Source organism: Crocuta crocuta, unplaced genomic scaffold (genome assembly GCF_008692635.1).
Source record: "Crocuta crocuta isolate KB4526 unplaced genomic scaffold, BGI_CrCroc_1.0 scaffold352, whole genome shotgun sequence".
NCBI classification, from domain to species: domain Eukaryota; kingdom Metazoa; phylum Chordata; class Mammalia; order Carnivora; family Hyaenidae; genus Crocuta; species Crocuta crocuta.
This window is the reverse complement of record NW_027532169.1, coordinates 2,859,937-2,869,453: the sequence shown is the minus strand read 5'-3', so window position 1 is coordinate 2,869,453 and position 9,517 is coordinate 2,859,937.

Genomic DNA, 9,517 nt, shown 5'->3' with positions numbered 1-9,517 from the left:
TGTATTTCCTCTCCCAGCCAGAGGCCGCCCCCTCCCCCATTCTCTACCCCCACCCACCAGACCTTTCCAGAGGAAACAGGAGCCCTTTCCCCTTGGGAGTCCCTCCAGTCTCCCTGGGCTCCTGGGTGATGATGGGATTGAAGCCCCAGGGGAGGATGAGCCCATCACCTCCCTCAAGCCATCTGAGCTGTAGAGGGAAGGGAACCTGTGATTTCTTGCCCTGAAGACCTCCCTCTGAGAAAATGGGGTCAATAATGGAGCAGGGGACAAAACGGAAAGGTTGAGAATGGGGTTTGGGGGCTCCGAAGAGTCTCGCTCTGCTGTGTGGCTTTTGGCAAGTGACTTAACCTCTCTGTGAGCCTGGTTTTCCTCCCCCATCAAGATGAGAATGCTAATAGGACCTGCTTCCCGGTGTAGCTGTGATGATGGAATGAGATAGTGCTTGTAACATGCTTGACACGGTGCCTGGAACTTAGTACGCGATTCACAAATGGCATTTATAGCTGCCGTGTGATTATCAGGGAGGAGGGGTCATGGCCGGGGTGAGTTCAGCCTGCCACTGCCACCCATTCACCTCTCACCTCTCACCTCTCGCCCTCCCTCCCAAAGGTAGGGAGGAGGAAGGGGGCCGGAGGCTGGAGCTCAGCACACATACCTTGTCACCACCATTTGAAAGCAGGACACAGGCAAGGTCCTAAATGCAAAGGGGCTTCTAAAATCAGCTGACACTGGAAAATGGAAACAGGGAGGCCAGGCCCCACGTTCTCGCACCTACAAGGGTCTCTGCCCCAGGAAAAGCTGACTTGGGGCTTCCCTTCCCTCTCCCCCTCTGCTATTTTAAGACGGGCCCCCCAATCTCTCCCCCAACAAAATGAGATTCAATTAATTCAATTAAAGCAATTTTGGGAGCAGCTCCTGAAGGTTTTCAATGTGAGATAATTACAAGTAATTTGCTGCTGTGAAGAGGAAAAGGGCACACAGGGTCTGGGGTGGGGGGGGGAGAGGGTGCCCCTCCCCACCAAACGCACAAGGATGTAGAGGGATTCCACACGGCAATCTTAACTGCCCTCCCATTGGCCAAATTACTTGCAGGTGGGAAGTGGGAGACGGGGGTGGTGGGAGGGGGCTGGGAAGCCACAGAGTGACAGGCCGACCCTCCCCCACCCCCCAATCTGTTGTGTGAGTGGGGGGTGGGGAGCTGGTCGGTCCCCCACAAAATGTCTGCGTAGCCCTAGCAGCTGATTACTCAGCTCCAAACCTCAGTTGAGTTTGGATGCCCGAACTTGCCTCTGGGATGGTATCCAGAGTCAATGGAATGTTATCCGGGTAGCTGAGGCCTGTGTAGACGGGGTCTTGGAGATCCAGAACTTCCCCCGAGAAAGCCTAAGCATAAGCGATGTGGGTAGAGAGGGGAAAGGCCAGAGGAGGCTACACTGACTTCCTGCTTCCAAGGAGGTGATGATACGCCTGCGCTCTCTCTCCTCCCTCCCCTGATCGCTGTTTGCCAGTTGGAGGGGGGGGTGTCCTAAACTCCATTCTTTCCATTGTTGTGGTGGCAAATCTCCTCTCAGCTTTCTGTCCTCAGGGCCACTGAAGCCTCTTCCTTCAGAAAAGCTTTCTGCAGGTGTTTCCCGCCCCCAAGTCACCTGGATAACCCTTTCCTTGCCAGGATTCCTGGGGCCTAGGAAGGGGTGGGGGCAGAAGGGAGGAGGGGGAAGCTAAGACAAGGCGGTGAGGGTGGCTTCAGGCCTCTGCAAAGACCCCTCTGAGCCCTGTCCATGGGCAGCTGGTTCTCAAGGGACTAGGATCCCCCCCTTTACCTGGGAGCCTCCATTCCAGGAGGTGAGTAATATTTTAGCAATTATGGCGGAAAAGAAAAATTCTCTGGCCCACAAAGTATTTCATGCCTTCCCTTCTCCGCCACCTCTGTCCCTGCTTCTCCCATTCCAAGTATCTCCAGCTCTGGGTTCTCTCTGCTCCAGCCCTTGCCTCACCCCGTCTCTGAGAAGCCCGGCTGTGGGTCCCTGCGGGAGCCACTGAGTCCCCCGGGTGACTACCGTGTCTCCCCTCCCAAGCTGAAAAAGCCAAAAAAGGCAGGAGAGGGAAATGTGACCTCTTCTCCATGCCTCCGCTCCCCCCACTCCTGGCGGCTCTGATGGGTTCAGGAGGGAATTAAAGACCCCTCCCCACAATCCTCAAAACACAAAGGCCCCAGACAGTGCAAAGGGACAGGCAGATGCAGGGACCCTGCTCAGGGACTCCGCGAGCACACACACTTTTCCACCGAAGAAGGTGCACACGCAGGCAGGCACGACACACAGCCACATCGCTGCCGTGAGCAGAGCCACCCACAGAGCCACACGTGAGGCCACGTGCACGCAGCCTTTTCCACGGCCGTGCCCGGACACACACAAGAAATACACTCACAGGTTATATATTCGCGATGCACAGGGATGAGCCAAGAAGAGGCACAGAGACTTAACCTACGCGGAGACACAGCGACACACACCCAGAAACACAGATGCGCCTTCCCGGCTGTGAGCACATGTTGGGGGGGGACGTCTCTCTCTCTCTCTCTCTCTCTCTCTCTCCTCCCACCCTTTTCTCATTCTGGCCTTTTCTTCTAGCTCTCTGTCTCCGATTTTCGATGATTCTCGGGGAGTATTTCCCTGGTGAGCAGTTGGGGAGGGAGACTGAATGGCCACAGAAACCCGATAATTTTATTATGATTTTATTTTCTTTGTTCCCTGAAGTCTTGCCTCCTTCTTTTCCTGAGCGCTAGCAAGAGCTCCTGTGAGAGTCCCTCCTGGTACATCCCATGGCTCCCAGGCCATTCCAGCCAAGGCCCAGCAATACAGACTGTCCTCTCTGACACCCTCACTGATCCCTCTGGCCCCCCAGCCCTGAGGGCAACTCCAGCTGGCAAGGAGGGACCTGGGACCATAAGATGATGAGCAAAGTGCTGCTCTCCACTACTTGCTGTGTGACCTTGGGCAAGTTACGTACCCTCTCTGAAGCTCAGATAATTTCTCTTGCCAAATCCTGCATGTGTGTGTGTGTGTGGGGGGGGGGGGTTGATATGTGTCTACCAGTGCTTTCCACTCGAGTCTGGGGCTTTGTAAGGCAGACCCTGTCTCCCATCAGATTGGAGGCTCCTGAGTACAGGGCTTTGCTTCCTACATCAGACTAGATGCATTCATCTTTCCAACCCTGTAGCTTGATGACTCTAAGGGACTCAGCCCCATTGGCATCCTGGGGGACATGTCTGGCCAGTCCAGGAAGGGAAAGGAGTCGGCCCCAAGCTTCCTCCAAGCATCAAGGATTCTGATTCAACACCTCCCAGTGCCAAGCCTTTGGCTTCTTTGGCCCCAAAATGGAGAGATTACTTCATTTCCAGGGGAGGGTGTCACTCTCTGTGGAATATATGCGGAATATACTCCTTTCAGTTTCCTCTGGGCCATCCCTTTTCATTTAAAAAAAGTGTTTAATGTTTGTTTATTTTTGAGAAAGACTGAGCCCAAGCCAGACACGCAACCGACTGAGCCCCCCAGGCGCCCCTGAGTCATCCCCTTTAAAGTTCGGTGGAATTTGGGCTCTGATGGAAGAAAGACCCTGTAACCAGCACGAGGGCTTCTGCTCTGGCCTGTGGCCTCCACCTTCTTGTCCCCCGTCATCAAGCTCATGGAGAACATAGAGCCGAATCGTGAGGCCAGGAGCAGGGCATCTAGATGATCCGACTCAGATCGCAGGGCTCCCCGGGGGACCTCATTCTCCCCACCCCCCCGTTTCTGGGTTCCCCGCAGCCCACTCCCGTGATCACCTTCTGTGTCCTGCTTTGCCTGACACCTCGGGACTTGTACTCCTCCGTCAGCCCGGGTTGCCTGAGAACAGGGCACTGGCCTCCCCCCTCAGACTGGAGGCTCCCCCACTCAGTGGTTCCCTCCTCTCCCAACCGTGGAGCTCCCGTCCCCTTTGGAGCGGAGGGCCCCAGGGCCTGTGTGTGGATGAGCAGAGGACTGCCAGGGGGTGAGGGCGCGGGACTGGTGCCCAGGTCCCCGCCCCTCCCACTGGCCGCCACCCTGGCGGCATCGGCCCTAGACCCCTCCTCTCCAGCCGGACCCGGCAGCAGCTTTCTCGGGTTCTGCAAGCTGGGGCCCGTTGCGGACTCCTCCTCCCAGCCCTGGAGCCACCGGGAATTCTTTGCTCCAACAGATCCTGGGGGAAGCCAGACTGCAGAAGGCTCCTGACAGGCCTCTGCTGGGCTCCTGTCACATTCCCCGAGCCCAGGGGGATCAGCTGGGTCCTGCCACCCCTCGTGACCTCCTCAAGTCCTCCTACCTCCCTCTCCGAAGCCCCACTCTCCCCTGGGACCCATCCTTAGCTTTCGGTCCCTCCCACTCCCAGGCCCTTGGGCAGCCCCTCTGTGCGGTAGGAATGATTCCTTCTGGCCCCTTGTAAAAGAAACTGTCTGGGGCGCCTGGGTGGCTTAGTCGGTTAAGCGTCCGACTTTCGCTCAGGTCATGATCTCGCGGTTCGTGGGTTCGAGCCCCGCGTCGGGCTCTGTGCTGACTGCCAGCTCAGAGCCTGGAGCCTGTTTCAGAGTCTGTGACTCCCTCTCTCTCTGACCCTCCCCTGCTCACGCTGTCTCTCTCTCTCTCCTAGAAATAAATAAAACATTAAAAAAAATATATTAAAAAAAAAAAGAAAGAAAAAGAAACTGTCTCCTCCAGAGAGACTTCATGGAGTCTCTGGAATGCAGACATGCAGCTCAAAGGCCTTGGGCAAGTCACTTTACCTTCCTGGGTCTCTATTTCCTCCCCTGTGCAGTGAGGATAATGATCAAACTATCTCAGAAGGTCATGGAAGCAAGGAGAGTGTCTCCGGGTACGTTGTGAAATATACCGAGCATGCCAGGGGAATACGGTGACTGGTTTCTTCACTTTGGCCATACCAATTTGGTGCCCAAAGTGTCCCTTTCCCCCCCTCCCCGCCCACCTGAGTTCTCCTCTGACTCACCAGCTTACCATGTCGTGGCGCCATCTCCAGGAACGCAAAACACTAAAGAGCCAGTGCCTGAGTTCAAACCCGACTCTGTGACCTTGGGCAAGTTTCCTAACCTCTCTGTGTCTCACCTCCTTCGACTGGAAAATTAAGATAATGAAAGCCTGGTCCTCACAGGGTTGTTGGGAAGACTGAATGAGGTAACACACAAATGGTATTGTTATTATACAGTTAAGATTCGGCACGGATGGATTATTATCAGTATTTCTGGCCACCAAGCAAGAAAACCCTTCTCTGCCCGTAAGAGATCTCACCCAAGCGCCCTTGTTCCTCTGTTGATCTCTGCCTGGGAGCAGCCCCATGCTATGGTTGGCTTTCCCAGAAACACAGCCGCACGAGTGGTGGGACCATCGGTGCTGGCTTGGGTCAGCGCTAATGCCTCTGAGGTCCCTGACTTCTGCACTCATGAAAGGCTATGCCTCCTGACCTCCAGAATTCCTTCTACGAAGCTAAAAAGCACGGGTAAAACCAATCCTTTTTACCAATATTTGATTGTACACCTAGAAAACTCAAGAGACTCTAGGAGGGAAAAATTTTCAGAATTAAGAAAGGCTGGGTGTAGTGGCCTATAGGACATCAGTCTGAAGAGTGTCCCAACTGCACACAATCACTGAACACCAACAGTATAGTTCGTCCCGTGCCCATCACGGTGCCGAGTTTTATGCTAAGCCCTTTAGTCTCATTTCCTCCGCAACCCCGCGAGATAGATAGGATTAGCTCCATTTTATAGATGAGGGAATGAGAGGCTCAGAGAGGGCAAGTGAATTACCTGAGGTTACACAGCTAGTAAGCCAAGCCGGGATTTGAGCTCAGTCATGTACATACAGGTGCCTATTTGACACGTGCGTCCTAGTCTACTGAAGGACGGTCCTGTGTCTCTAAGGGCACAGGGCAAGTCTGGGAACAAGGGGAAAGGTTGAGCTTGGTCCCCTACATTCTTCTCCATTTCCCTCTTGGAGGCCATGGGGTGCTAAGAGGTTAGGGAGCCCACAGGTTAGGGGTTCACAGGGCTGAGCCGTGCTTCACTTTCCCTGGGGGACTTTAGGGGAAGCTATTGAAACCCTCTGAGCCTCAATGATCTCACCTGCGAAATGGGTTAATAAGGGCACTAACTTTTCCACGCTGTGGAGAAGATTAAATGAGACGATGGCCGTGAAAGTGCCTGGCATACGATAGGTGCACAGGTAGGTACTTAGCATCTTCCCTGATCTTGGGAGGATCCGAGGCTGTGCTTGCAAGCAATTTTCTCTTGCTTCCCTTCCTTACCAGCCAGCCTCCTCCTCCCTCTGGCCTCCTGTTTTCCTCAGCTTCCTCCATACCCTCCCTTGGCCGAGGGTATGTTCCCCCCCCACACCCCCATTTGGTGATGCCTGAGCTCAGGACAGGCCTGCCTGGCCCCAGGGGTGGGTGTGGGACAGTGCCACACGCGTTGCATGACGTGGCCAGGCACTCTCAGTGCACAGGGAAGGGCACACCGCTGCCATTTGCCAGGTTCAGGGTGAACTGCCCAGGGTGAGGGGGATGCCCCCTCCCCTGTACCAGCTAATCTTCCAGGGTGTGGAGCCTTCGTTCCCTGCTTACTCAGCAGACATTTCCAACCTGGCTCCAGTTTGCCCCAGGAAACAGCCAAGAAGTTTGAGGCTCAAGGCTCCGCCCCCCTGCCAGCCCCCTCCCCAGGTCTGCGTTTTCGCAGGGCCCCTAAGCACCCCCTCTCTCAGAGTGCCAACCTTGGGCAGAGCAGCCACCAGACTCTAGACCCTTCCCAAGTGCGTCCAACGCCTCCGAGGTTTTCAGGACTCGTAGGGCCTCCACAGGCCAATTCATACTTCCCCCTACGCCACCCCCAAGCACAAGCCTCCAAGATTCACCAGCCAGGGGACTGGACCAATTGAAGACCCCTGTGTGTATGTGGGGGGGGGGCGGGGTGCTCAGATCATTAGGCCTGACCCACCTGTTGTCCAGAGAACATTCTTGGTCTTATAGTCTGGAGGCCAGAGTTCCGGAGCCCCCTTAGTAGTGCCTGTCCAGCTGCAGTGCCGAATTTGCGGTGTGACCTTGGGCAAGTCACACAGTCATTCTGGGGCTGCTTTCCAACGGCATGATGGGCTAATGCCCAGTGAGGGTGCAGTCGCTGTTCGTTCCTGCAGTTGCTCAACAGCAGTGACTGGCTTTGGGGCTTCCCTCTTCTGGTCTTATTTAACCCCCAACAACGGAAAGACTGAGACAGTTACCATTTCTCCCTCAGGCTCACCCTCCTCTGACGGGAGTGGGAGCCGAAGCCAAGAGGGTTTGTGTGAGGGACCCAAGAGTTCGATCGCTTCATTTATCCATTTGAGTGTTTCATGTTCCCTGGGCATCACCCTGCTGTTCCAGCCTGTGCTGGGCATCCAAGGTGGGAGCGGGTCCCAGGGAACATGGCTGAGTCCCCGCCCTCGTCCCTGGTGCCCCCGGTGCGGACCCTCTCCCTACTCTGCCCCCAGGGACCTTGGTTCAAAGACTTCCACTTGCCTCCCAGCGCAGGGTGAACACAATACTCACAGCCATGTGCTGTGAGCACATGGTGAGGTGAGAGGTAGGCTCTGCCTCTGCAGAACTGGGGACTGGGACCCGGAGAGTCGCCTTGTTGGTAGTGACCAACAGGGCTGAGTGACAGAGGAGAAAGACGGCGGGCTGGGGTCAAAGAAGGTTTGTCCAAGGAGCTGACTCGAGGGCTTCTGTGGGAGCGGGCTGGACGTGTTGGGAGAGCTGGAGATTGGCCTTCTTGACTCCCCGGCCCCAGCCTTCTCCACCAGCCTCCACCTGCCCCCTCTGCTCCAAGCCCCCCAGGACTCCCCCCCTCCTCCCCCTGCGTCAGCACTGCCTCCCTTTCCCCGGGGGCTCCTGGGGAAACTCATCTCCAAGCACTTTCTGGCTTCTAAGTCTCCCAGTCTCAGGCTGCTGGATGGCTGGTAAACAGCTTATTAAGGTGATTAACACTGCAATTAAAGCTGGAAAAACAGAGGCCAGGGTGCTGGCTGAAGCGCCCCCTTCTCCTCCGCCTCTCCACCCATCCCCCACCAGGTCCCCCTCCTCGCCAGGCTCGGTTGGTGCAACTCAGCCTGCCTTAGCCACCCAGAGCCCTCACCTAGGGGCTGGGAGGCTGCGCCCCAGGGGTCCTATCTCAGCTTCCCTGAACCGCCTTCTCCACGGCGGTGTGGGGGCTCTTCTAGACTGGCGAGTAGGTGGTAGTGATGGTGTGTTGCTGAGGCAGAGGGTGTATGCAGGCTAAACTGGGGTAAGAGCTCTAGTATCTCCTGCCTAGAACCCCTTAAAAGGAGGGGTCTCGGGGATCTGTCTTCTCCCAGAAGTGGGGCAAGGAGCTTCCTTTCTCCAAGCTCATGGGGGCCAGGGAGGCTGCCAGCTCATCTGAGGGGCTAGGAACTAACTGCCAGACCCTGCCAGACCCTGACCTTCTCTGAGCCCGGCATCCGGGGAAGGACTTAGGAACCTTCTGGACCCTGGCCTCCCCTTCCTTCAGCATCGCTCTAGCCGGCTTCTCGAGCTCTCCCATAAGCCTCCGTCCTCTCCACCCTGAGCCCCGGGGAGCTATTCCATTGGTGGTGCTCCAGCGAGCGTGTCCCAGACCCCAGCTCTGCCTGTCATGCCATCATCCCTCTCTCAAGGCTTAAATTCGAGGGCCACCCTCTTCCAAGGAGCCTTTTCAGGTTTCCTTCCCCGCCACTGCACCTGCCTTTCCCCCTGATGGCCCCTCTAGTCATCCCCGGAGTGTGGCAGGTCTGCCCAGCTGGGGGCCTCTCAAGGGTTGGCCCCGCTTCTGGCCCTGGAGCACCGAGTACAGGTGGGTGCCGCCCCTCCCCCGGCTCCGGGCATCTGTCGTGCCAGCTCCTAGAACTGCATGGCCTACAAGCCATGAGCAGGTGCTCAGTAGATATTGGCTCCTTCTGGGAGCACACTTATTCATCTTAGAGATGGCTGGATCACGGGCAGCCAGCGGCTTGGGTCTGAATTGGGGGTACGCAAGGGAGGGACGGGGCAGGAAGCAAGGTGGGGATTCAGCCCCTTCTCCCCCCACCTCACCATCGTCACCATCGTCACCAGCAACTCTCATGAACTGAGCAGTACTCACACTGTGCTGGGTACCTTATTAAGCATTTTACTCACATTATCCTAGTTAATCCGTTCAACAACCCTACTAGACAGGTAGCATTACCCTCGCATTACGGATGGGGAAACTGAGGCTTAGAAAGGTTAAGTGACTTGTCCAAGATCACACAGCCAGTGAAGTGGTGGAAGCAGGATTCAGTCAGGATTGCAGGTCAGCTGACTCCGGAAGGCGCATTCCTGACCACAGCCTGAAGCTTTGTCTGGGCCCGGCCCCTCCCCCCTCCACTTGTCCTCCCGGGAAGAGCCCTGGCCTGGGAGGCGGGCTGGCCGGCTGGGGTGGGTGGAACCTGGG